The sequence below is a fragment of the Acyrthosiphon pisum genome, chromosome X (assembly GCF_005508785.2).
Source record: "Acyrthosiphon pisum isolate AL4f chromosome X, pea_aphid_22Mar2018_4r6ur, whole genome shotgun sequence".
In the NCBI taxonomy this organism is placed as follows: Eukaryota; Metazoa; Arthropoda; class Insecta; order Hemiptera; family Aphididae; genus Acyrthosiphon; species Acyrthosiphon pisum.
In genome coordinates this window covers 22606504-22630691 of record NC_042493.1, presented here as the reverse complement: position 1 = coordinate 22630691, position 24188 = coordinate 22606504, and the positions used below count along the sequence as shown (strand labels likewise).

The following is a 24188-nucleotide window of genomic DNA, read 5'->3' as shown; positions in this document are numbered from 1 at the left end:
CTATTTTCTAACTGTTGTACCTGAGGTGGATTTAATCAAACTTTTGGGAGACCTACATTTTTATCTTACACAAATTTACACAACACAACCACAGACAATCCCTAATCAATATGCTTTTAATAATTTTGTAATCTGTATCGTAAATATAACATATCGTCCAATAAATAATAAATTATAGATACATAAGACACAATTATGATACTAAAAGATCAAAAATAATTGAATACATTTAATAAAAATATTTTTAAAATTGGTCGTGCTTAAGATTCACTACAAAATAGAATCCAATTTATAAAGAATTTTAAAACAATAACATAAACAACGAGACATAATTTATAATAATAATGTAATTTAATATTTTTTTTTTATGTTTGGAGATTATGAAATTATGAGTTTATCAAACCATAATTTTATTTAAATCAATTTAATATGAGAACATGATATATTATGATAATACGTGGACTAGTATTCGATAACTGAGCGTGGTTTATTAATATTAATTACTAAAATTTTCTAATCATCATAAGCCCCATAATATATTCTAAACCCATTATCACGGGCCTATTATTCTTAGCACAAAATGTTGAATAACTAAAAAACTGCTCGATCGAAATTCGATGTAATACACGTCATAATTTTCAGAAAATGTATCTGTTAAATAATTTACAGTAGAAAAGGTGACAAGGTGGGTTCTTGTTTGAAAAACAAAAGTTTGTAACTATTTAAACGGCACTACTTAAAACATAAGTAGTACAAAAATCTCAACAATTTGAAAATAATATGGTCTTAAAGTATATTTGATAATTCCAAAAATCAGATTTTTCATTAATGAATTATTGAAGAATAAAAAGGGGTGGGCATGCTAAGTGAGGCACCCTGTATATCGTAGGGTTTCAATTCGAGCACATAAAATAGGTGGCGTATAACACACCTGCCAGCAACGTACCTATTATCTACATAATATTATTAAACAATAGTAATAATTTCGTTGCACTAATTGATAAATGGTAAAAATGATATGCAGGAATACTTCTCTTTTTTACAAGAAATTCTATTAACTCTATTTTATTTCAACCAAAAGTTAATATACCTACTCCATGCTTAGCCTCCTAAGTATTTAATAATTTATATATATATATACATATATTTAGTTATGTGTTTAATATTTATATAAATAATATTATAATTTATGGTTAAATCAATTTTATGTGTAAAATAATCACAGATACCATAGTTACCAAACGATACCGCATAGTTGAATAATATATTCAACTTTTGACCGTGTGGTTACATTTAAGTGCGGAAAAGTGAGAACTAAAATAAAATTATATTATGTTATAGCTAAGTACAATATTCATATCATTGATACTGAATTTTGGTATAAACATAAAAATACGAAATCACACGACACGGTGTAGTGTGAACCCGGCTTAAGTACTGAATTTTAAATTTTAAACGTTATTCAGCTAAGTGGTATAAAATATATAAATATTTATCATGTTACCTTTATTATAATCGGCGAGACATTCGATTGGACCTTCCACTTATATACAACAGGTGTTAGAGATATATATTATAATATGACGAGCGCTTGCATATTTACCTCCGTTGTAATCGCACATCACAGAACGGGTACCGCTGCTAACTGGTACCGCTGCTAACTGGTCGCGAAGTTCACGGGACTATATTATTATGGGACGTAATTCAGTAGAATTTTAGGGCGGGGCTTAAATGTTTTTAAATAAAAATGACATTTAAAATAAGCAAACAAACACGCTTAACCCGCACAATGCACATCCCCTATCAGTTTTTGAGTTGTATTTTTCACTTTATCGTAAATATTACTTATTGTGCAATAACTAATAAAAGTGCCTACTTTTAAGTTTCCTTTTACAAATTGTATTTTAAACGAATATTGTACGGTTTCACGGTGTAATAAAAGAAAATATGATTTAAATGGGTATCATTAATTTATAAAAATACAAAATGTTTTTATTATTATATTGAAAGGAGACTACGAAATAAATAAAGTTGATTTTTTTATTGTAAAATCAAATAGCACGTGAAAATAAAAAAAAAAATCGTAATAGTCGTAATAAAATATATTTCCAATCACCATACCAAGTTAAATAGTTATTCGCGTTTCACGAGGAGTTCAATAATATTCCGTCTACAATAACTTATTTTTATATTCAATAAAAATCAAGTATATTGAAGAAGAAAATAAAAATATTTAAGTTGATATTTTTTGAGTAATTCTATATCTGTACGTGATTTAAAAGTAATAAATTATTATGTAAACGTTTAACAAAAATTTGGAATATTACAAAATTTGGCCAGAAGATGACTAACTTACATAGCTATTATTCCAGTAATTAACTTGTGTACTTACTTATTAGTTATATTATAATACGATACAACGGATGCGACTCTCGTTAAATTGATATGAAATTAACGACAGTAATAATTCTTTGGTTATTTTTCTCGGTACCGTTCAAGACAAATTACGACATTAAGGACCCAATTGGACGCGACCATCACTAATTGTACCTCATTTGTTCCGTTACACAAGCAACTAGCCACTTGAGTAGAAAAATATATAAATGGTCACCGTGCAAAACAATGATCTCACATTGTGCGGAAAGCCAAGGACAGTCTTTTAAAATTAACCGGGGTTAAGGAATGCATGTTTTTTGTTATAATATGCAACGCGACAGGTCGTTTTCAGGAACAAAAATATCCAGAGATCGGTTTACGTTAAAATTTACAGCTTAGGATTCTCGATGATAAGGTACCTATGTGCTTATTGTTAATTGTTACAATCCATGTATTTGCAATGTATTATTAATGTCTGTATTTAATGGTGTCGTGCTTTTAAATAATTTGTACGCGGATTTATAAAGACAAATTTGAGAGTTCGTGTTTCATTGCAATACTTACAATGTAAAAGTATAAACAGTATCAGGTAACAATATCGTTAAAAATTCAACCAGACACTTTAAATTTTAAATACATAAATTAATTCTAGTGTTTACGAAAACATTAATTCATTATTAAAATAATATTTGCCATTTGGTAGGTATACTTTTGACAAAAAAAATCAGACAAACTTAAAAAACAAACAAAAAGTACTGTTTGAAGTAGGTAGGTAGGTAGGTAGGTAGGAAGGTAGGTAGGTATATTATAAAGACTGAAATCGAGAAAACTTTGAGCGTTCTTTTTATTTTGTTATAATATGGATTAAAAAAAAATATTATGCGATTGAAGAAAAAGAAAAATGTCATCGCTTAAAATAAGTGGTTAACTTCGTCATTGAGTGGGTCACTGTAATACAAGTGTTAGTTTTAAATTCAGAGATAAATAATTGTATACGTAAAAACGATTCTGAGCAAAGGAAACGTAATGTTATCACTTATCGACATAATATTTCAAAGGATAATTTATTTTATATTATTATTATTTATTAGTAATTTCTTAATTCAATAAGTTTGCAAAACAAAAATTCAGTAAGTAGGTACTAGGTAGGTAGTATGTATACCAAAATAGAATGGATCGTAGTAGTTATAGCTTCAAGTTAATATAAATATTAATTTAAAATATAATATAAATCACTTTACCATGTATAGAACATGATATAAGTAAGATCAGAATGTAATATTTTTTGAATCACAAAAAAATAACGTTGAAGGAAAAATCGCAAAAATCATTTTTACGTACTAGGTACTTTATCTAATTTGTCAACATTTAAACTTCAAACGCTTTAAAAGCCAAAATAGTAATATTATGCCTAAACAATTGTAATTATAATATTTAGTGAAAACTTTAAGTCTTTACAGCAGTAGGTACCTACAGTATGCACGGTAATTCTTTCTTCATTATAACATAAAAACAAAGTCGTTTATACCGATTTTTTTTTGTTTTTCCCTATTATTAAGAAAAGTACTAGGAGTTTATTAACTTTGATGCACCGTAAGTCCAACTAAATTCAATCTGCTACTAAAGAACACCCTCAAAGTTAATGATTGAAGCAAATTTCAAAAACTCCAAAAATGTACGCAAAAAACACTCAGAACTTCCCAAGCTCTGTTCAGAATCTTAAATATAACGCACGTAGGAAACACAAAGTTTCTAACATAATAATAATTACTACACAACAAGTTTCTTGTCAGAGTTATGGAAATCGAAAATTAATTATTAAGGGTCAACGTACGAGTATTGTTTTTTTTTTAAATTACAAGTAATATGTATTCAACTTTAACAGCGTACAGAAATGTGCAACAATCTAATTATGATATTATATTACCATGGTTGGTTGGTCGAGTAACGATCAATGCGCGACGCGTCCCCGTAGTATAATTAGCGCTATTAAAAAATAATATTCTGGTTAGAAAATTACCGAATTTGAAATTTTCTACTATGATGTAATGCAGAGCATTGCTTTTTAACACAAATATTACACACATAAACATGATCTATCAGATAAATAAAATTTTTATTTGTAATTTTACTCTATTTTAATTAAAATTAAGGTATTTGTTATTGGTAATTTTTTAAAGCATTTCAATTAATTGTTATTAATTCTAAATTCAAATCATACCTATACAATAAAATATTAGTATTTGGAATGTTGTAATTTTAAACAACGATTCAATTGTTTGTAAAAATCCAACTATACATTTTGATCCATTTATTTTTATTATATTTACATAATGATGTGAATAGTTAAATTTTAAATTGTGATAAGAAAAAAATAATAATTCACTAGTTTTTCCCATTGTTTTCACATTTAATGTAATTTCTATAGCAGCATTTTCTTATTTTAAATGCATTTAATTGAAGCATTATTGTTTAGATGTTAATGATTTTTTTTAGATTTTGTATACATCATTTTCCCAGACGTACATGGTTATAATATCATTGTATCATACACGTATAGACGAAACACGTTTGTTTGACAATTCGGTCGTGGGCAGCAGCAGAACCAGTCTACTGCAGGTCACGCGTACATATATGTTGTTATTATTGAACACAGTGATGACGATGACGGTGCATCGTCAAAAATCGTAGGTCCAAAGATCAGCGGAGGTGGAATTCCTATCTTTAAATTCAACCGACGCAATAATAAAAAAATAACATAACACTAACAATGTATATTATATTACTAATGCTCTCTATACACATTAATCCTACTATAACCTGGATTAATCCTACTATAACCTGGATTTACAGAATGATTATTTAATCTTAGGTAATACAAGGGATTACTTTATTTTATGTAATGTTTAAAAACTTATTTATTTTTTGGTTCTCAATCAAAAAAAATGCGAACATAACTCTGGACTCGTTACCCGTTGGGTCACTCTAATATGACGGTATTTATTTATTTATTTATTTATTTATTTATTGCGTATTTTATGTTAGATTATTTTTGTTTAAATATCGACTTTTTTATTACAATCCGTTGTCTTTTAGTGTTCACTAAACACATCACCGATGCACTACTTTTAGGTAGATCGTACAATATACGTATACAACAGCCATGCCCAAATGCAGTCGTATCATTCACGCCGTAACGTAAAAATATAAAGAACGCTATTTTTTTTCAAACGTTTCAAAGTATCTTTACCCACTCATTACTCAAACAGTAAAATATATTTCCGAGAGATAAAAGTATTTGAATAATGGTCTTAAAAAATTATTATTATTATTTTTATTGAAATTTATCGAGCGCATACTCCACCAACACTTTTACAAAAGTATTTTTTATTTGTTTGTTCTACTACAGTGCCCTCCGGCTGCCCCACCACCCTGGACGTGTATATTATTATATTCATCGTCTCGTGTGGGGCGCTGTTCAGGAAACGTTATAATATTGTGATCGTGACCGTGTGTCTGTGGTATGGTGGCCACCGGAATGAATGGAATTATAAAAATAATGTTAAAAAAAATATGAAAAATAGTAAAATAATAAGTCACAAAGAGAACCGCCGATCGTCCAGTCATCGTTGAGACGGACACGGCGACAACAACGCGACCGACTGCCCACGCAGCGTCTATTGTGCAACGCGTAGACAAGCTTGGCGTTGTGGAGGCCGCCTTTGCCCACACACGACACACTCACGTTAAATGTATAAATATTGTATCGTACTGATTACCAAAAACGTACGAGAAGTGGACAGAAATGGTGGACAAAATATTCCTTAGTCATTCCATGTCATATATAACCGTTTATCGTATTTCGTTAGGAGGGGAAGTGGGGCTGGTGGGAAAGAATAATGAAATAAAAACCGTTAATTAATTGTTGTGCTTAAAACGTGTCGGGTGCCCAACACTCAAGCGTACGCCCTACTAAAGCTCACTTTGACCAAACAGAAGGAGGTTAATCCGCTCTGATGTCAGTATTTTAATATAATACATCAATGTACTATGTATACCTATACTTCAATTTAATACTATAATATCATCTATATACAATATAATAATATTATATATTACATGTTACAAAAAAAAAATAAACATTTAAATACTAAAATAAATCATTACTAGAACTATCAACTACACCAGTGAATACGGTAAGTCGGTAACTATTTCCGAGATAATATTATAAACTCTATTTATTTATATTTTTATACACAGGACAAATTCTATAAAGGCATTGTATTTTTAAACATGCGTTATAAGCATATGACAAATCATGTACCTAGGCACATTTCTCACCAGATCGATTATTTCTGAAACTAGTAAAACAACACAAAACGTATTGTCTGTATGTCTAACCTAACTATTAAACTACAGAACCACAATGCTATTTCAAATTAAAAAGTGTGTACGCGTTGCTGAACAACTTCACAAAGTTGAAAGTTGTGTGCATTGTCTTTGTTTCCTATTGTATGCAATGCGTATATGCTATATATATATTTCCTTAAGTGGATTATGTTTTTTTTTAATGTTTACCATAGTATATTTTGCCATTCATTTTGACCATTCATTAAAGTAATAATTTATTGTTTTTAATTTAATGAAAAAATTATCATCTTTAACAGAGACGCTGTGTATTTTACCTTATGATTGTATATACATATTATATGTTATTCATTAAATAATAAGAAAAAATATATTATTAATATTTATAATTTTTTCCATCAGTTAATGTGAAAAAACTATCCTATACTCTATCCACTTTACCTATAATTTCATGCTATTTTGATAGTTCTGCATGCATGTATATAATGATTGTATTGAATTTAATTGCACAATAATATGTGATAATATTATAATATAAATGGTGCAAAATTATAAAATAAAGAGATAAGTTTATGTAGAAAATATGTCATTGATATTTTTTTATACCTACCACATTTATTTATACCATAATCCTGTAGAAAACAATTATAATTTATACTCATTTAATATTAATAATATCAAAAAACATTTTCAATGGTGTTTTAAAATGTGGAAATTATCTTCATTTAGCTTAGTAGGTACCTATAGGTATAGTGTAAATAACATAGGTACTCAGAACGTGTAGGAAAATATATTTTATCAATCATGGCCGTCGGTAGCTCACGTCAATAGCACACACATTAGCACACAACAGTCTACTTTATATGCTGCGTATTATAATATTGTGACGCGAATTCGTGCGGTTTGCCGAATACGATTTCAATGGGGATTTCCGGTCGAACGGCTTTTGCGCGCCGGACGGACAGAGGTTTGGCGGCGCGTGCTTGCACAGCAAAAAGTGCTGCGAAACGGTCGTGCTGGTCGCCACCTGTTATTATGGTACGGTCGACTTCCCTGGATGGCCGGATACCAGCTCGCCACTGGCCGCCAGAGTTCTCTGCAAGTGTTTTTATTTCCTTTGTCCACTCTACGATTTTCAAACCAATTTTCCGGTTCGTTTGTAAATGGGCCAAACATTATAAACATACATTATACAACGCAAGATTATATTTTTATTTTAAACATAAGAGTTAGTTTCTTGCCGGTCAAATTTTGTGTTTTGTTCAGGTGTACTATTTTTTTTAATGGTAGTGAAATCCATTTCTGTTACTAGTTTTGGGTACATTATCCTACACGGTTCATTATTCTATGATCCATATTTTCGGAATTCAATTCTGCTCCGGAATATTATAATCTATAGATATTCATTTTTTTCTAATTTCTTTATAGTATATTTAAGTTGTATCCGTTTAAATAATGAGTTTTACTTTAAAATAGAACTTTGATTTCCTACTAATAATCCACACATTACTTGATTGATAATGAATATTAATAATTTTACGAAAGTTTACTACGGTAATAAGTGCTTATTGCTTATCGCTTATGTATATACTAGTTTATTACTATATTATATAAGTTAAAGTTAAACGAAATTTCAATATAATAAATGTATATCATAATTAGATACATAATTAATAATATTAAGTTTATCTTTTTGTTTTGTATAGTCTTATAGTCTAAATAATATAAAAAATATTGTGATTTTTATTAGGTTATGTAAACGTAAATAACGTAAATAATTATTTTTCCTTAGTAGATTCCATCTTCCACTAAATATTTGAGTTTAATACTTCACAAATGTCTTACTTTCGGTCCCCACTTAAAAAATAATTGTAAAGCTCTCAATTTTAAAACTTCACCTTCTTAAACCCTTACCCCACTCCAAGCTTTAATTATAAATACATAATATAATATCTAATGTACTATTTGAAAAAAAAAAAAAATGTATAATTAATTCTATCTACTATAGGTACCTACTACGAGGTACGATGTCGAAGTATAATAAACGCACTAAGAAGTAAAAACTACCGAAATACGCATGCATTTCTGCGATTAAAAACACTGAAATACCCTATGCACTAAAATATACCCTTAAGTTTGTGTAAGTATACATTTATATCTCAAACAACAATTAACAATCAAAAATGTTGATAAATTTTCAAATTTAAAGAACACCAGTAATCAGGTAATGTGCCACCACATTTTTGTACACCGAAAGCTCCACTCCACGTAACCGAAGAAGTGGTACGTATTTAAAATATATTAAATCATAACTTGAGTAATCTTCTGGTAGGTAATCCATTGTTATTTCTTCTTCCTACATAAAATGTATTATTTGATTATTTTCTATTTGTATAATACATATTATATACAATATTTTTTTTGTCATGCCCATTAAAAGTAATTTAACGTAATTTATTTTGACAATCACATAATAATATGTACCTATACTATGATAATTAATAAATATGCAGTAAACAACAAAAGATTTGAAAAATATGCATATAGGTATAAATAAATAAAACCTCGAAATATGCAAATGCATGAACTTCCGGGCCATAGTAATAGCATTGATTATACATAATTTATATAATATATATATATATAAATGTACCCACAAATACCTACCGTAGTTGTGTAGTGTATTAGCCAGCCGCAATTCCACGCCACCCGTCATTCCTATTTGTCGTCATGACGTGTACACTATTTTATATTATATTATTATTATGAAATTTAGGTAGTAGTGTAGTACTCAACCGCGAATACCAGGAAACTGTAGCGTGGTATCCGAGAATTATTAGCTATAGCTACGAGACTTTTTCTCTGAAATCTCTTTTCCGTTATAAGACGTAGCAGTTTTCTCTCCCCCAAAGCACTGTGTATTATAAGAAATAATACGATCGAAACATATATTAGTTATTACGTTAGCATTCTGCGTATGTAAAAAGTAATATTACAATTTACCGAGTATGTTTCGATTTATTATTTATCATTATACTATTTATTATAGTTCGATTGTAATGTCGTTTTGAGTTTTCATGACCATTATTAGTTATTAATTATTAAATTGTACATAATGAAAAATACATTATGTTGATTTGACCTAGTAAGTATCTACAATAACAATATTATTAATCTATACAGTATTTTTGATATGAGTGTGACTATATTTCAGATAGGTACTAAGTGTAGGAATTTCAATACAATTGTATTTATATGTAGTGTTTTTATTTATTTTAACGTGATACTTAAAATTAATCACAGAATAAAATTTCCCGTAAAAGAACCTTGGAAAAACTCCCAACCCTATGAAAACAAATCCCCAGAATACACAATATCATTTTTCACATCGAAGTGATTGAATACATATTTTTAAATCGTTTTCAACATTATAAATATTTAATTTAAACACATAATTTACGGAAGTGATGGTGACGATTAAATGAATTCCTCATATTTAAATATTATATAAGTTCAACAATTATTTAAAATTAAACATCAAATATTAAAGATTGATTAAATTAAATAACTAAACTTTATTTAATGTTTAAACAAATATTGAATACAGTTTAATTAACTTATATATTTATATTATAATTTTCAAACATTAACTATTTATAGTATTTTGTTGTTTACTAGGTTCGATATATACACCTAAAATTCTGTAAAAAAATTAAATTGAGTCTTATGGGTTTTATTAACTCTAATAGATATAATATTTGGACATTTATTATATTGAAATTTCGTTTAACTTTAACTTATATAATATAATAATAAACTAATAAGCGATAAGCAATAAGCACTTATTACCGTAGTAAACTTTCGTAAAATTATTAATATTCATTATTAATCAAGTAATGTGTGGATTATTAGTAGGAAATCAAAGTTCTATTTTAAAGTAAAACTCATTATTTAAACGGATACAACTTAAATATACTATAAAGAAATTAGAAAAACATGAATATCTATAGATTATAATATTCGGGAGCAGAATTGAATTCCGAAAATATGGATCATAGAATAATGAACCGTGTAGGATAATGTACCCAAAACTAGTAACAGAAATGGATTTCACTACCATTAAAAAATTCAATATTACATATATAAAACAATATTATGTTGCAATTGAAGCACTAGCTCCTTCTGGTAGAAATTTTGTATAATACAGGATAAAAAAAATAAAATTAAAATAAACACCATTGTAAAACCACTAGGTTGCTCGCTCCGCTCAGAATTTAAAAAACTGTTTTATGCAAATATATTATACATCTCGATACACATCGGAGCAGTAAAACTACGTCGGTCACCGTTGTCCAAGAGGTCCGGTTCCTGTTGTCGGTTTGTTCGATGCGCGTTCGCCTGCTTGTGTTGCCGCGCCGGCGATGGTCCTCGCAAGTACGAAGAGCACAAAACGCAAACAGCGCGTGACCGCCATTGCGCGAGTCTGTGCACGGTGACTGGTCACTAGCGCATTCACCTTTCGTACGGTATTTGCATTTTATCCTAGGGCACGTGTGTGTGTGTGTTCGCGTGTCTGTGTGCGTTCGTGTGTGTGTGTGTGTGCGCGCGTGTGGCACGCTCTTTTCCTCGTACAATATCGTTTCGCGATGTATATACTATATACAATGGAGTTGTGGAAATGAATAACCAGTTCTATCCACAACAATAATAGCTTAATATTATGATATTATTATAGGTGCACTGCATTGGTAGACGTACAGACGGCAATATTACCATTACAATTTATAATGCGTTATTATTATGGGTAATGATGAAAAAAAGAGAAAAAACGAGATACACGTAGGTACACGCGCGTGATGACCTCCTATTGTTTTTAAATTGCAATCGCTTATTCTTTTTACGACGATCCCCGAGAGAGGGTCGTACACGTGTATAATAATTTAATTATACATACATATTATAATGATAACAAGATTGTGGGGCGCACCACGGGATATCATCGTTGCTGGGCGACATTTCGGACGGTGAAAACAATTTAAATAAAGAAAGAAAAAACGCTGTTTTATATTCAACAAAATTATTTTGAATTTTCTAAGCTTAAAAATCTGAGTTCAAAACGACCAATTAATAATTATATACATCACAGTGCAGTATGTAATATATATTATATATGTACGGTTTCTTTTTGTTCGTTATCTATTCAAATTTATTTTTACGCGTTTGTCTTTCGTTGCCTAAACTTTTATAAAATACTACCTATTTTACTTTTATGCAAATGCGTACAGTGGGCACAATACAAATCAATTATAAAGACGATAAATACGAAACCACTACTAACATCTATATTTTACTACATAGATATATTATATTATATGTATACTCTGTATATGATATTATTATAGTATTATAGTATTATATCTGATTTCTACGTAGGTAGGTACCGTATTGAAATTAAAATTTGAAGCAAACTCGTCAAGAGTGAAATAAACTTTTATTATAGTTATATAACTTATATATAGTACACTAGCGTACGTGCGTAGGTAGAGGATAGTCATTACGTGGTGTAGGTAATATCTCTATATGATAAAGAACAATACGAATAAAAAGAAAATTGAATATGCAACGCTTTCTGCATGCGCACCGTATAATATATTATATATAGACACCTATTTATATATTGCGTATAAAATATGTAAGTCCAGTTATATTATAGAGTAAGAATATATATTTAGGTATACCCATATATTGTATATGGTATATATGATCCAGTTGAACCGGCGAGCAAAGTTTGCCATGCTTTCCTAGTTACATGTGTACACAAAGTAAGTATAGTATTCACTATATCTAAATGCATCGTTATTTATAGGTATATAGGTTACGCACTTATGTGTATTATAGTAAATAATATATTTAATTACCTAATATAAAACTGTTACCTATATTTAAGTAAACACAAATTATGGGTTTGGTAGTATAGGTAGTGAGCGGTACAGCGAAAATAGTGAAACGTACATATTATAAGACAAATTGCTATAACCAGCATCTTTATTTTTGTATACAAACGACCTCTGTTCATACTCTAGTAAAACCTAAGTATATGATCACTACGCACTAGCCAGCTGCATATAAAGCATATGTAAGCCCATAGAATCAGACTTATTTAGACACTTATAGGACATTGTAAATAGTGAAATTCGTCTCTGCAGCCACATAGTCTCTCACATAAGTAGGTACTAGGTACATTTCAAGTATAGCAACTATAGACTCAGGTAGATTACCTAAGTCATAGTTAACTTATTCTATCTTAAAATGTATTAAATATTTTTTGTATGTTTTTATTTTATCTTACTTAATGTAGATTGTTGTTATATTAAACTTTTCCTGTCATGACGACCAACACTTACTACGTCGTTAAATTATTATATGTGCGAGTACCTACCTACGCAGTGTCCTGCGCGGTGCACTACAAGGACGTATCACCGTTTTTTGTCGTCGTAAGATGGCTGAGAAGTCAAAAGTTATACGTCCATTTTTATTTTTTATCAAAATTGTTTTTTTGAGTCTTATGTTAGAAATTAGTAAATCAGGGTCAATATTATAATCCTTCCAAATATTAAAAGTTTAATATCACTATTTTCTAACTCTATTATTGTCTATTCAAATCAGCATGTAATTTTAGTGAACAAAATAATTTAATTTTTTCCTAATAAGATAGGACACAGTATGTCCATTTTTAATAGTACCTATTTACTTAGACATAAACATAAAACGCACAAATGATAGGTAACATGTCTAGAATTTTTTTTTTTCGAAATTATTATGTTTGAGTTGATGGTTATAACTTATAGAACGAGTATTGTATTTAGTTACAGCCAAAGTGCCAAGGTTAGATATTTATGAGTTGGTAGTTAAAAATAAAATACTTATTTCTTTTAGAACTTGCGTGTTATTTTTTACCACATTACAGCGTAAACATTAAGTTACTTCTGCGACATGACAAAGCTAAATAGAAAGGCTCGTTTTACTTTTATGAACCACTTTACAACCCAATGTTTTCTTTATTTCAATTGAAGAAAATCGTTAAAAAAATATATACATTTTATAAACGTTTGTTACAGTCAATGTTTTCATTTTGATGAAGACCATAATTATTATCCATTATAATAGGAAATCAAATAAATGTTATCCAAATATAAGTAATATAAATAATTTCTAGTATTTTAGATTCGGACCGGAGTGATGATATGGTTTTTTTTGTCTAGAGACACTTTTTAATTATTATAGATAAAATGCTTTGACTTTAATCTTCAGCCATATTTTCTGGTAGAAAAGTGAATCTAGTTCGTACCCATTTTATGAGGTCCACAGTAAAAAAATTCCTGAAAATTTCATGAATAATTGGGGAAAACACGGTAATTTTCACGCAACATCAGTTTTTGACTAAGTAAATCAATTTTCTCATACTGTTTTAATTAAAAATGAATAACATGGTATAATATTCAAAATATTTTGACTGTTTTTGAGCTATATTACATATAATACATTTAAAATTTTTTTTATTTGTTTTTTTGGTTTTCATTATATTAACGTCGACAAAAAATATTTGAGTTGATCAAAAATCTTGAAAACATAGAACAAAGTTCCTTATAAGTTGTTGTTATATCTATTTTGAAGTTAAAATGTCGATAAAATATCATGTCATTTATTTATTGCTACATTTTGAAAACTTAATACACGGTTTCTCATAAGTAGTAATTTCTGGAACCAAAGAAACTATAAAAATATATAAGCAACATTTTTTTATATAGACATTTGAAGTTCCTAATTTGTCAAAATTAGATATTTAAACGAAGAATTCAATTTTGGCTACTTGGTTGTAATTTAAAAATATTATTTGATGGAACTTGAAACTTTTAACGTATATACTATTATATTTTACACACCTATACAATGAAATTTTCAAAATATGTATTTAGATTAATTATGAGGTATGGCCTATTTTTACCACATACCAATCTCGTATAATAATACGATATAGACTTAAAAGCGCTTAAAAGTTAATTACAATAATAAATGTAATGTTTTGAGAAAAAATTAATTCAACCAACCGTATTACCAATGATAAAATAAATCATTAAAATAGGAATATAAATATATCATAAAATAAAAATATACTTAGGCAGTAATGTAGGCTGACAGACCGTCTTCGCTCAGAATCAATTTTTGCATGTAATCATTGAATTTTAAAATTTTAAACAATTAACACTTGCATTATACAGTTATACATTACTGAATAACGAGGTACACTCGACACCTACTGTACAGCAGTATGGTTACCAACTTTCTCCTTTTTCAAATTAAATTTGTCAATATATTGTAATGCGCATTACACGGTATTAAAATTGTTTTATAATACACGAGGGGACGTGCACTGTATATTATTAAACAATATTTTAATACGAGGTATGACTAATAGGAGGGTCGTACCTTTATACACAGAAGCTGGGAAACGATGAATGTATGAACTAACGAAGCAATTACGGTCGTGTATCGAAATCACGTAGAATCTATCCAGTTTGTATTATAATATATGTATATAGGTATCTTACTATTCCATAGTATACAGAAGCGTATGGTTTTCATGATTTAGGTTTATAATATACCAACGAACGAGATAGAATTAATTTGGAGTGAAAAAGTAATATCTGGCGTCATGAAGTAAAATATCATATTTGAATATAATAGTGATGCTTGAAAAAAATTTGAAAAATCAACCGTTACGGAGTTTTATAAAAAAAACTTTCTGTACCCAGTGACCAGTTTTTGGTTAACCAATATTTTAATTTATTAAAAATTTACTTAACTATCTGTTATAAGTTTACTCTGTATAGACTGTTAACCGCAAATAACTTTTAATAGGTATTATTGTTGAACGAAATAAGAAAATTACACATTAGTTCTAAGAAATAAATGGCGTGTGTGAATTCATTACTTACAACTATAATACAAATCATAAGTTAAAAATTACATACAATTTATACATAATATAAGGTTTGCAGTATTATAATTGTTTGTATATTCAAGTGATAATAATGTGTGTAGCCTACTAGCCTGATAAGGTACATAATTAATTAATTTTTATAAGTATTTTCCATATGCTATGTAATCGATAACAGTCTAAATTATCGTAACGATGGTTACTCTCAAATTAAAAAAATACGAACCTATTTTTAGCATAATATTATAATATTATTTAGATAAATCAAAGTTGCGTTGTTGTCAAAGGTCACGCTTGAGTTTTATGTTATAATCGATTAAAAGTAAGTAGATAACACGAATGTTTTTTAAAACAAAAGGTGTACATTTCTTCCCGTTATAGCTATTATAAGTTATATTATTTATAGGTATTATTATATAAATAATTACTTCATTATATTTTATTACAAACTATATAATATTATATAGACTATAACATAGATATACCAACAATCGTTGATAAACAGTGACAAATATTTTTGTGATAATCCCCAATTTATTATAAAAATAACAGATAAATACGTGAGATATTTTGTTGTTACTTATTGTGTTATTTAATTAAATTGATAAAAAAAAAACTTATAACTTTTAATTGAGTGAAAATCAATAATATGTTCATTGTCATATTTGAAAAATACCTCGTTAATTTTACGTCGAATTGTGACATTCAAACTGTTGTAAAAACGTGATCACTTCTAATATATTGTGACTTGTGAGGTACCCATAGTAGACATTCCACATATTATGGATAACATAGGTCCCATTTAACTTAATTTTCCACCTGCAATCGTTTCATTGTTATTTTTTACTAAAAAAATATCTATGTATTTACACGTGACGTCAACTCTTCTTAGAGACGATAAAAAAAGTAGCGATCGTGAGAGATGTGAACTGTGGAGGAACATGTATCGAACTGTTAAGGGTCTGCAGTCAGTACCCGTCACTGACGTTTTGAACTAGCTAAGTACTATCCCCGTCCCTCATCAACCAAAGACTTATCCATGTATATCCATGTTATATTTTTCGTGACATTATGTAAAAACATTTTTTTTTTTTTTTACATAAGGGGGTGGTTGCTGGAAGCTGGTGGATTTTTCTGCTCGGTGATTTAAAAGACACTCCCGGGTCTCTGCCTGTCAGTGTGCCTGGACGACGACGACTACGCCGAAGCAATTACGCACTTGACGCGAAAATCCTCATCGCATAAGTGACGCTTCGGGCGCGGTTGACGGGAGGAGGCGGGCGAAAATCCGTGCGGGTCCGCGCGTCCGACGGCTACACAACGGCGACGGGTGCAGCCGACCGTCAGCGTGAGTCATCGTGGGCGGCGGCGGTAGCGGCGCGCTGCGTACGGGTACGAATACAAGCGGACGTTTTGGGGCCAAGGCCGAGCGTACGCGAGTATGAATAAAAAAAAACGTTTATTGTCATTGTCACGGCGAAACGAAACAAAATAATAATAGTAATAATAATACAAGTCGTTTGTAGATCGGGAGGAAAGAAACATAAACAAATATGATAAAATAAATAGGCACGTAATGAGGGAGCCTATAAGGAGAAATATAAATAATATAATACATTGCAAGCGACATGGACCAGTTTTTGAACCTATGTAGGTGGCGTACCAAGAACTCATAATATTATAACGATTATTATTTTGGCCACGAAAAAATAACCATCAGCTTGCACCCACTGACAAATAAAACGACTACCTAGATAAGCCATAGTGTAACATGCTGTACCCGCAATTTCGAAATAATACTTTGGTCGGAAAAAACGTCCAATTCTGCTTGTCAAAGTTCACATTTTGCTAAATTATAAATTGCGTAACTGAATAACGAAACATCCGAGGACTAAAAAGTATTGCGGTTTCAGAATAGGACGAACAGAATACGCAGCATGTTTTTGTCGGCAAAAGTGGAGTAACATTGATTTTTCTAAAAAAAAATTACCAACAGAAACATTCAAACATAACATTTTTGTTTTTTTGGAGTGCTATAAAAATAAAACCTCGCCGAAGAGCTGCCATATGGCATATGTATATGTGTTATACGCTGTTATGATAGTGTCACAGGCGACGGCATAATATACTAAAGGGTGTGTGTCTGTATATTATAAAGGGCTGTGAAACAGTCGCACGATTTCCGTTTAAAGGGCTCGAATTACGATGCCTCTCATCCGTATCGTCGAATAGAGTTATCTGACTATTATAGTGTACAATATATTATATATCATTACTATATTAGACGTAGATATAGAGTAGTACACACGCCTATCGATTATACCGATCCGACAAATCCATCGTTCTTGTAAGTCACGAACATCAAACATTTCTGTCTAATAATCTATTTTATTTGTAATCTGCAGTCTGTACACAATTAACTATACAGATAGTAATAAACTACACTATGTAACTAAACTGTCGGAATAAATACAGCCTATCAATTTAAAAAAATGATTTTATTTCAATTATTTAATATTTGAACACGCACCTTAATAATAAAGGCAAACTAGTGAACTAAATTATGAATGTTCATAAGAGCAAAGAATTGTATTGTGTTTCAAGTGGTGGGTTAGATTAAAAAAGAAGCTGAGTTAAAGTAACTTTTTCTTATTAGATATATTGTTTAGTTTAAAATACGTCAATTATTCACGCTGCATTAAATATAATTATATTAAATTAAAAAAAGATATTTAATTTTAGGATATTTTTTTTTCAAATTATGTCAAATAATAATAATAATAGACTTTATAAATGTACTCGTACAACTAATTGAATTATACAAACCATGCACATTTCAGTACAAATCATTATTCAAATTGCGTCTGTATACAATCAAATATAAAAAATAACAATTACGACTAAGAGAAATATTATTAAAAAGAACTTTTTAAATCATAAAAAAGTCATTTATTTTCAAATTTACAATTACTAAAAATAATTTCGAAGCTTAATTTTCTTTATTATTACCATTATGGCAAACACCATTTAGTTATTGATCCACAAAAATAAAAAATGTTGGGACCATTCGGAATGAGCAGGTTTCGTAGTTTTATAATTTTTAAGTATATAAATTTGGCCAACATAATATACTCTTTATAATATAATTGTTGAAACTATAGGTATATTATAATTTTTTCTTTATTTGATAAAAAAAAGGTTGTCCAGCCTTGCCGCCTAGATACACGCCTAGATAAATTGAGCTTGAAGGTTATACAACAATATTATAATGTTATGCCGAACCAAAACAAGTTGACGGTACGTAGTGCCTGCCTATTATTAAACTGCACGTTTGTAAGGAAATTAAAAAAAAAATACAAATACAAATAAGTAGGCGCACTATCTTATTGTACTGTGTCGAAATTCAAATTACAAACATCTTAGATAAAGAATATGTAGGTAGGTGTATAGACTGAAAAAAAACCTCTAATAAATTCAAGAACACTATTGTGAGTATATTTGTTTTTTTTTGTCGATTTGAATTTTTGTATGAATGTTTGTTCTTGTATTGCAGGTGTCCACCAACAGTCATGGGATGTGATTTGTGTATCATACATCATTGAATCGTAAAAAACTATTTATGGTCATCTAAACGGTAATAGCGTACATGTATATTATATAAACATACAATATTCTACATAAATAGGTACATACCTAATGGTATTAGTAACGATGAGTGATGAACTTATGACGTAGGTACCTACGATATTAATAGCTTAACGAAACAAGGTAAACGAAAAAATACCAATGATGTGTATTTAATAGACAAGTACTTGTCCACGTTACGATTTTTCCTCATCATGATGCTGCAAATAATTATATTTATTTATATGGTGAAGTTAGGTATATCATTTTATAGTTAAACTTTAAAGTTAATTGATTTCAAACAGATTTGATAATAATGAATTAGAGCAAACTGTATAAATATTAATTACAATCTGACATACCTACTGAATTACTGAAATAATAATAATAAGTGGTCCTTAACAATATTAATATCAAAATATTGTTGAAAATAACGTAGGTAGTTTCCAACTCAAATTTATCATTATAATGTAAAACGTTCTTATATAATAATAAAAAAACATAATCATTTTACCAACGAAATTTATTTATAGCAATCAGTGTAGATACACTTTAAGACTACATAATATTCCTCTTATCGTCGTTAGCAAACAGTAAGAACAAGGGTGGGACTAATCTGACAGCTTGGGGGGATCATCCGACTATAAACCAGAAAAGACTAGCATTTACGAACCTCCTTCGTAAATACAATTCCTAAGGGTCCTTAATATTTTAGTCTTTGGTGAATGCCAGTCTCCAGCTGTTCTATTTACATTTAATTATTGTCCAAAACAGATTGTCGGAAACAAACATTGGTTTCCAATCTTCGAAAACATTATTATTTATAATACCACTTCATGATTCACGGGTTTGCATTAAATTAATATACTTAGAAAATAGAATTAGTGTAACGTGGAAGCAGGGCAAAAACAATATACTTACTTTAATATCTAAAATCTAAATATAACATATTTACGTTATTTTTTTTTAGTTTGTAAAAAAAGGTACAAACTAAAAATACCTGTTTTTTTTATTGGTCAGACGAGTGATGTCATCAATAAAAGCATTAGAAATGTTTAAATCTTCAACATATAATGTGGTTTCTCAGTTTCTGATACCAAACTTGATGAGTTAGTATATTAAGATATCATAATAATCAGGAAAAATTACAGCATACAAATCTGACAAAATAGGTTTTGTTTTTTGTTATTATTCAAAAATGAATAACTTAGACTTGATTTTTTTCTCCAAATATTATATAAGCTTTTTAAAAATACGATGTAATTTTCAAAAATTTTTAACTATTTTTGTGTTATTTATACATATTTGAAATTTTGAACTTATTGGTTTTTTTGTCGTACGATATATTGATATGACATAATTTTTGATTGTAAGTCGAAAATGTTAATGAAAATGTTAATTTAATACAATGTTCTTCATAAATGTTTTTACTACAATTAAATAATATCTAAAATAAATAGTCGCAGTTAGTTTTATAATCTTTAGAATTTCAAATGTTGACAAAATTCGTCGAAATCGATACAATTTGAAATTATTTTGATCGTTTGTTACAAAAAAATGTATAACACTTTTAATGTTCATACTAAAGCTATAACATTAAATACTAGATATCTTATAAGTTTCTTTTAACTGAAATTTAAAAAAACTTAGGGTAAAGATACATATATTTTATGAGTTAAGTTATGTGTAATAGAAAAGGCTTGAAACTTTTTTCCATTATATATATTATTATTTTCAATACACAATCACAGTAAATGTATTTTAAGTAATTTTGAAGCTATTTTTACGTATATTCGATGACTCCACAGTCCACATCATTTTACGGTATGCGGTAATAATTTAATAGTTAATAATTCTAATATACGATATTACTTTATAATAACCAATTATTATAACTAAATAATATATGCGATGTCTTTGCAACATTTTATTCAACACATTTTTTTCTAATAAATACCTACTTGGTACTGACATGAAAAATATATAACACTTATAATAATATCAATAAATTACATTAGGGTCTTTATTATACTTCTTTGTAGATCTAGGAAATCGATAATGTTGCTAAACACGTCAATTTAATAAATATATCGTAGCTTTTCCGTAATTTTTCTTTCAAAATTTGTGAAATGTAAAAATAATCATTAATGATGATGAATAAGTACTAATTAGACTAATTTGATAGATTGGCCAATTTAAATATTCGAAGAATCCATCTAATGTCTACTAGAAGAACTATAACAGAAAACGCTAATTAAAAAAGGTGCCCGAAGATGAATTTGTCGCACTCGGACTCGACTTCCATTTATGTCCCAAGAGTTTGATTATGAAGTGCAATTTGTCACTGTCGTTCATTGTTTCGGAGGATGTGTGTCGACAAACAAATTATTATTGTTATTAATACGATTGTGTGATGATTTTTATGGTACAACATAATACACGATAATCATATTATGATGATGAATGGTGATAATCGGGTGACGTTAGGTTAGTGTTAGGCAGTTAGACGCGTTAGAGTATAGAGACGCTGTGAGTGGGATTGTGGTTTAAATGGGAAGCCTACAAGTCAGATAACCGACGAGAATAGATTAAATGGTCACTGTTTTTATATAATCAATAAGTAGGTATTATAATATCAATAAATTATATAAATAAAAAAACAAATGAAAATTCAATATTTTATTCTTTATACCTAAAAAGTAAAATGCATTATGTATTTACTTACAATTTTTCGTTATTTTTTATTATATTCTACGAAAACGTGTCCAAAGCATAATTTAAATACAATCTGCTACAAGAAACAGATTAAGCCTAAAGTCCACTTTTTAAAAAAGAAAAAAACCGAGACATAAAAAGTTTAAAAATATAGAACTGTTAAATCAATGAATTCTTTACTTCGTTTAGAATCTAAAAAAAATAATGAGAATTTAAACAATAGCCATAATAATTATAATCGGGTGTTAACCATATATAGAAATAGCTCACACATAAACTAGGACTCCTTTAAAAATAAATGGACCAAAAGTTCTTATCGTCATGCAAAAAACTGTGACCATTCCCTTTCATAAATATTAAAATGAACAATCCATCAAACAGTAAAATTAACACTATTTTTTTAAGTTAGATAAAAATTTATTTGTTAAAAACTGATTATGATTTATGTAGGTAGTATTCATATTATTAAACATTTCAACCTAACTATTCATAAATATAATTATAACTACCATAATACGCTAATGCTATAGATATTAACGTCGTCGAGAACCTATATACGAGTACAATTAACTATAATTATCAATATAAGGATAATACATACAATATATCTTCTTTATTATGTCTTTACAGTTACGTTTAAGTTTATTCTTAAATAAATTACAAAATTATACAATTATACAAATGTTTGCGGATAGGAATGTTAAATATCTATAATTTTGTTTAAATCGTTTAATATCGGTTATTTCAAGTTAGACGTATAATTCGTCAATTTGCGTTTCGATTAACAAAACAAGTTGACATTTTGTATTATATTATTAAAATAATAATCATTTTTTTTAAAATATTTTTATAAATATTATTTTGCAGATTAATAAATAACTAAAAATATTGTTTTATATTATAATAATTAATGATAATATAACTTATAACAAATAACGAACTTGTTAGACAAAACATTAAGTAATATTTTGACTATTTGTGTTTGGTTTATTTAATCGTTGCGAGTACCTACTGGCTACTGCAGTTTGTTTAGATTTTAATTCATAATATATTCATACTATTTCTGTATCTAATTGTCGTGGTGAATATTTTTAGATGCTAAGAGTTATAAAACTACGTGATTTCAGAGCGCAATATATTTTAACTTTAAAAAAATTCTTACCGGGCTCACCAGTCGAGGGAAAAGTCGGCTATTCCCCACTCGTTGGAAGTCGTAAAAAATGAAAGAAAGAAAAATCGAGTTATGTCAGAATCTCTCAAGGGGCTGAAAGCAGTGACCGGGTACAAGTCGGGGGGGGGGGGGCACTGCTACTAACGGAAACGGACATTTATATATTTTATATTATAAGCCCTCCTCTACAAATGACGAATTTCGCGTTCCCGTAGACTTTGACACCGATTCGATTGCCGCCGCCCGCTCGTCGTAAAAACCCTGCGTACCTTCTGAATACATGTTACACAGAGATAATTTCGAAAAAGGGGCGTTTTATCAAATTTTTTTAAGAAAAAATACTTATGTTTCGCTTGCATTACTGGTAGACTATAACCTACCTACTATCTATACCTAGTTGGCTAAATATTCGATCTAAATTCCAAAGCGTGTGTAAATAAATAAACAAACGTATATGAATGGACTTACTCGTAGTTTCTCGTCGCTGGTCGGCTAGTGGTTGTAGCGATCGCCTCTATCAACAGCGCATACCCGTCAGGGACGTGATAGTATAGGTAAGGATAAATAATCCACCGCTGAACTGCGGGAAAAAACGAACACGACCTAGCTTGAAACGCGCGTTGTGGAAATATGTATACTGCTAAACGCGCGTGCGACGTCTTCGGAAGACCGTTTGGTGCTGCGGTTGTACTACGACCACGGTTCGTCCGCTAGTCATTATACGGTTTCGGTGTTTTCGGGAGGTAGGTAGGTGGACGTGACGGCGGTGGTGCTGATGATGGAGGTGGTGGCGTAGTAGTAGTATAGTAGTGATCGAGACACGGGTGGAGGGGACGATCTCGATCCAAACCAGTTCCGTTTCGTCTACGAGTTTGTGTGTGTGTTATATACATGAACAGGTGTATATAATGTGGTATATCGTCGATATATAGGTAT

The 24188-nt window shown here is 29.3% G+C and overlaps 1 protein-coding gene across 3 annotated transcripts in view; it reads right to left on the bottom strand.

Moving 5' to 3' along the window:
- LOC100164261 (CD109 antigen) overlaps window positions 1-23964 on the bottom strand; it is a 111273-nt gene extending 87309 nt beyond the window's left edge. Inside the window, exon 1 of one of the 3 annotated variants that reach the window (XM_029492854.1) lies at window positions 23721-23964. The gene's annotated coding sequence lies outside the window, so the exon portion shown is untranslated. Of the gene's footprint in view, window positions 1-1504; window positions 1649-23720 lie in introns of those variants that run through there. The other 2 variants (XM_029492858.1, XM_029492857.1) reach the window with 2 other exon arrangements.
- Window positions 23965-24188: the final 224 nt, after the last annotated feature.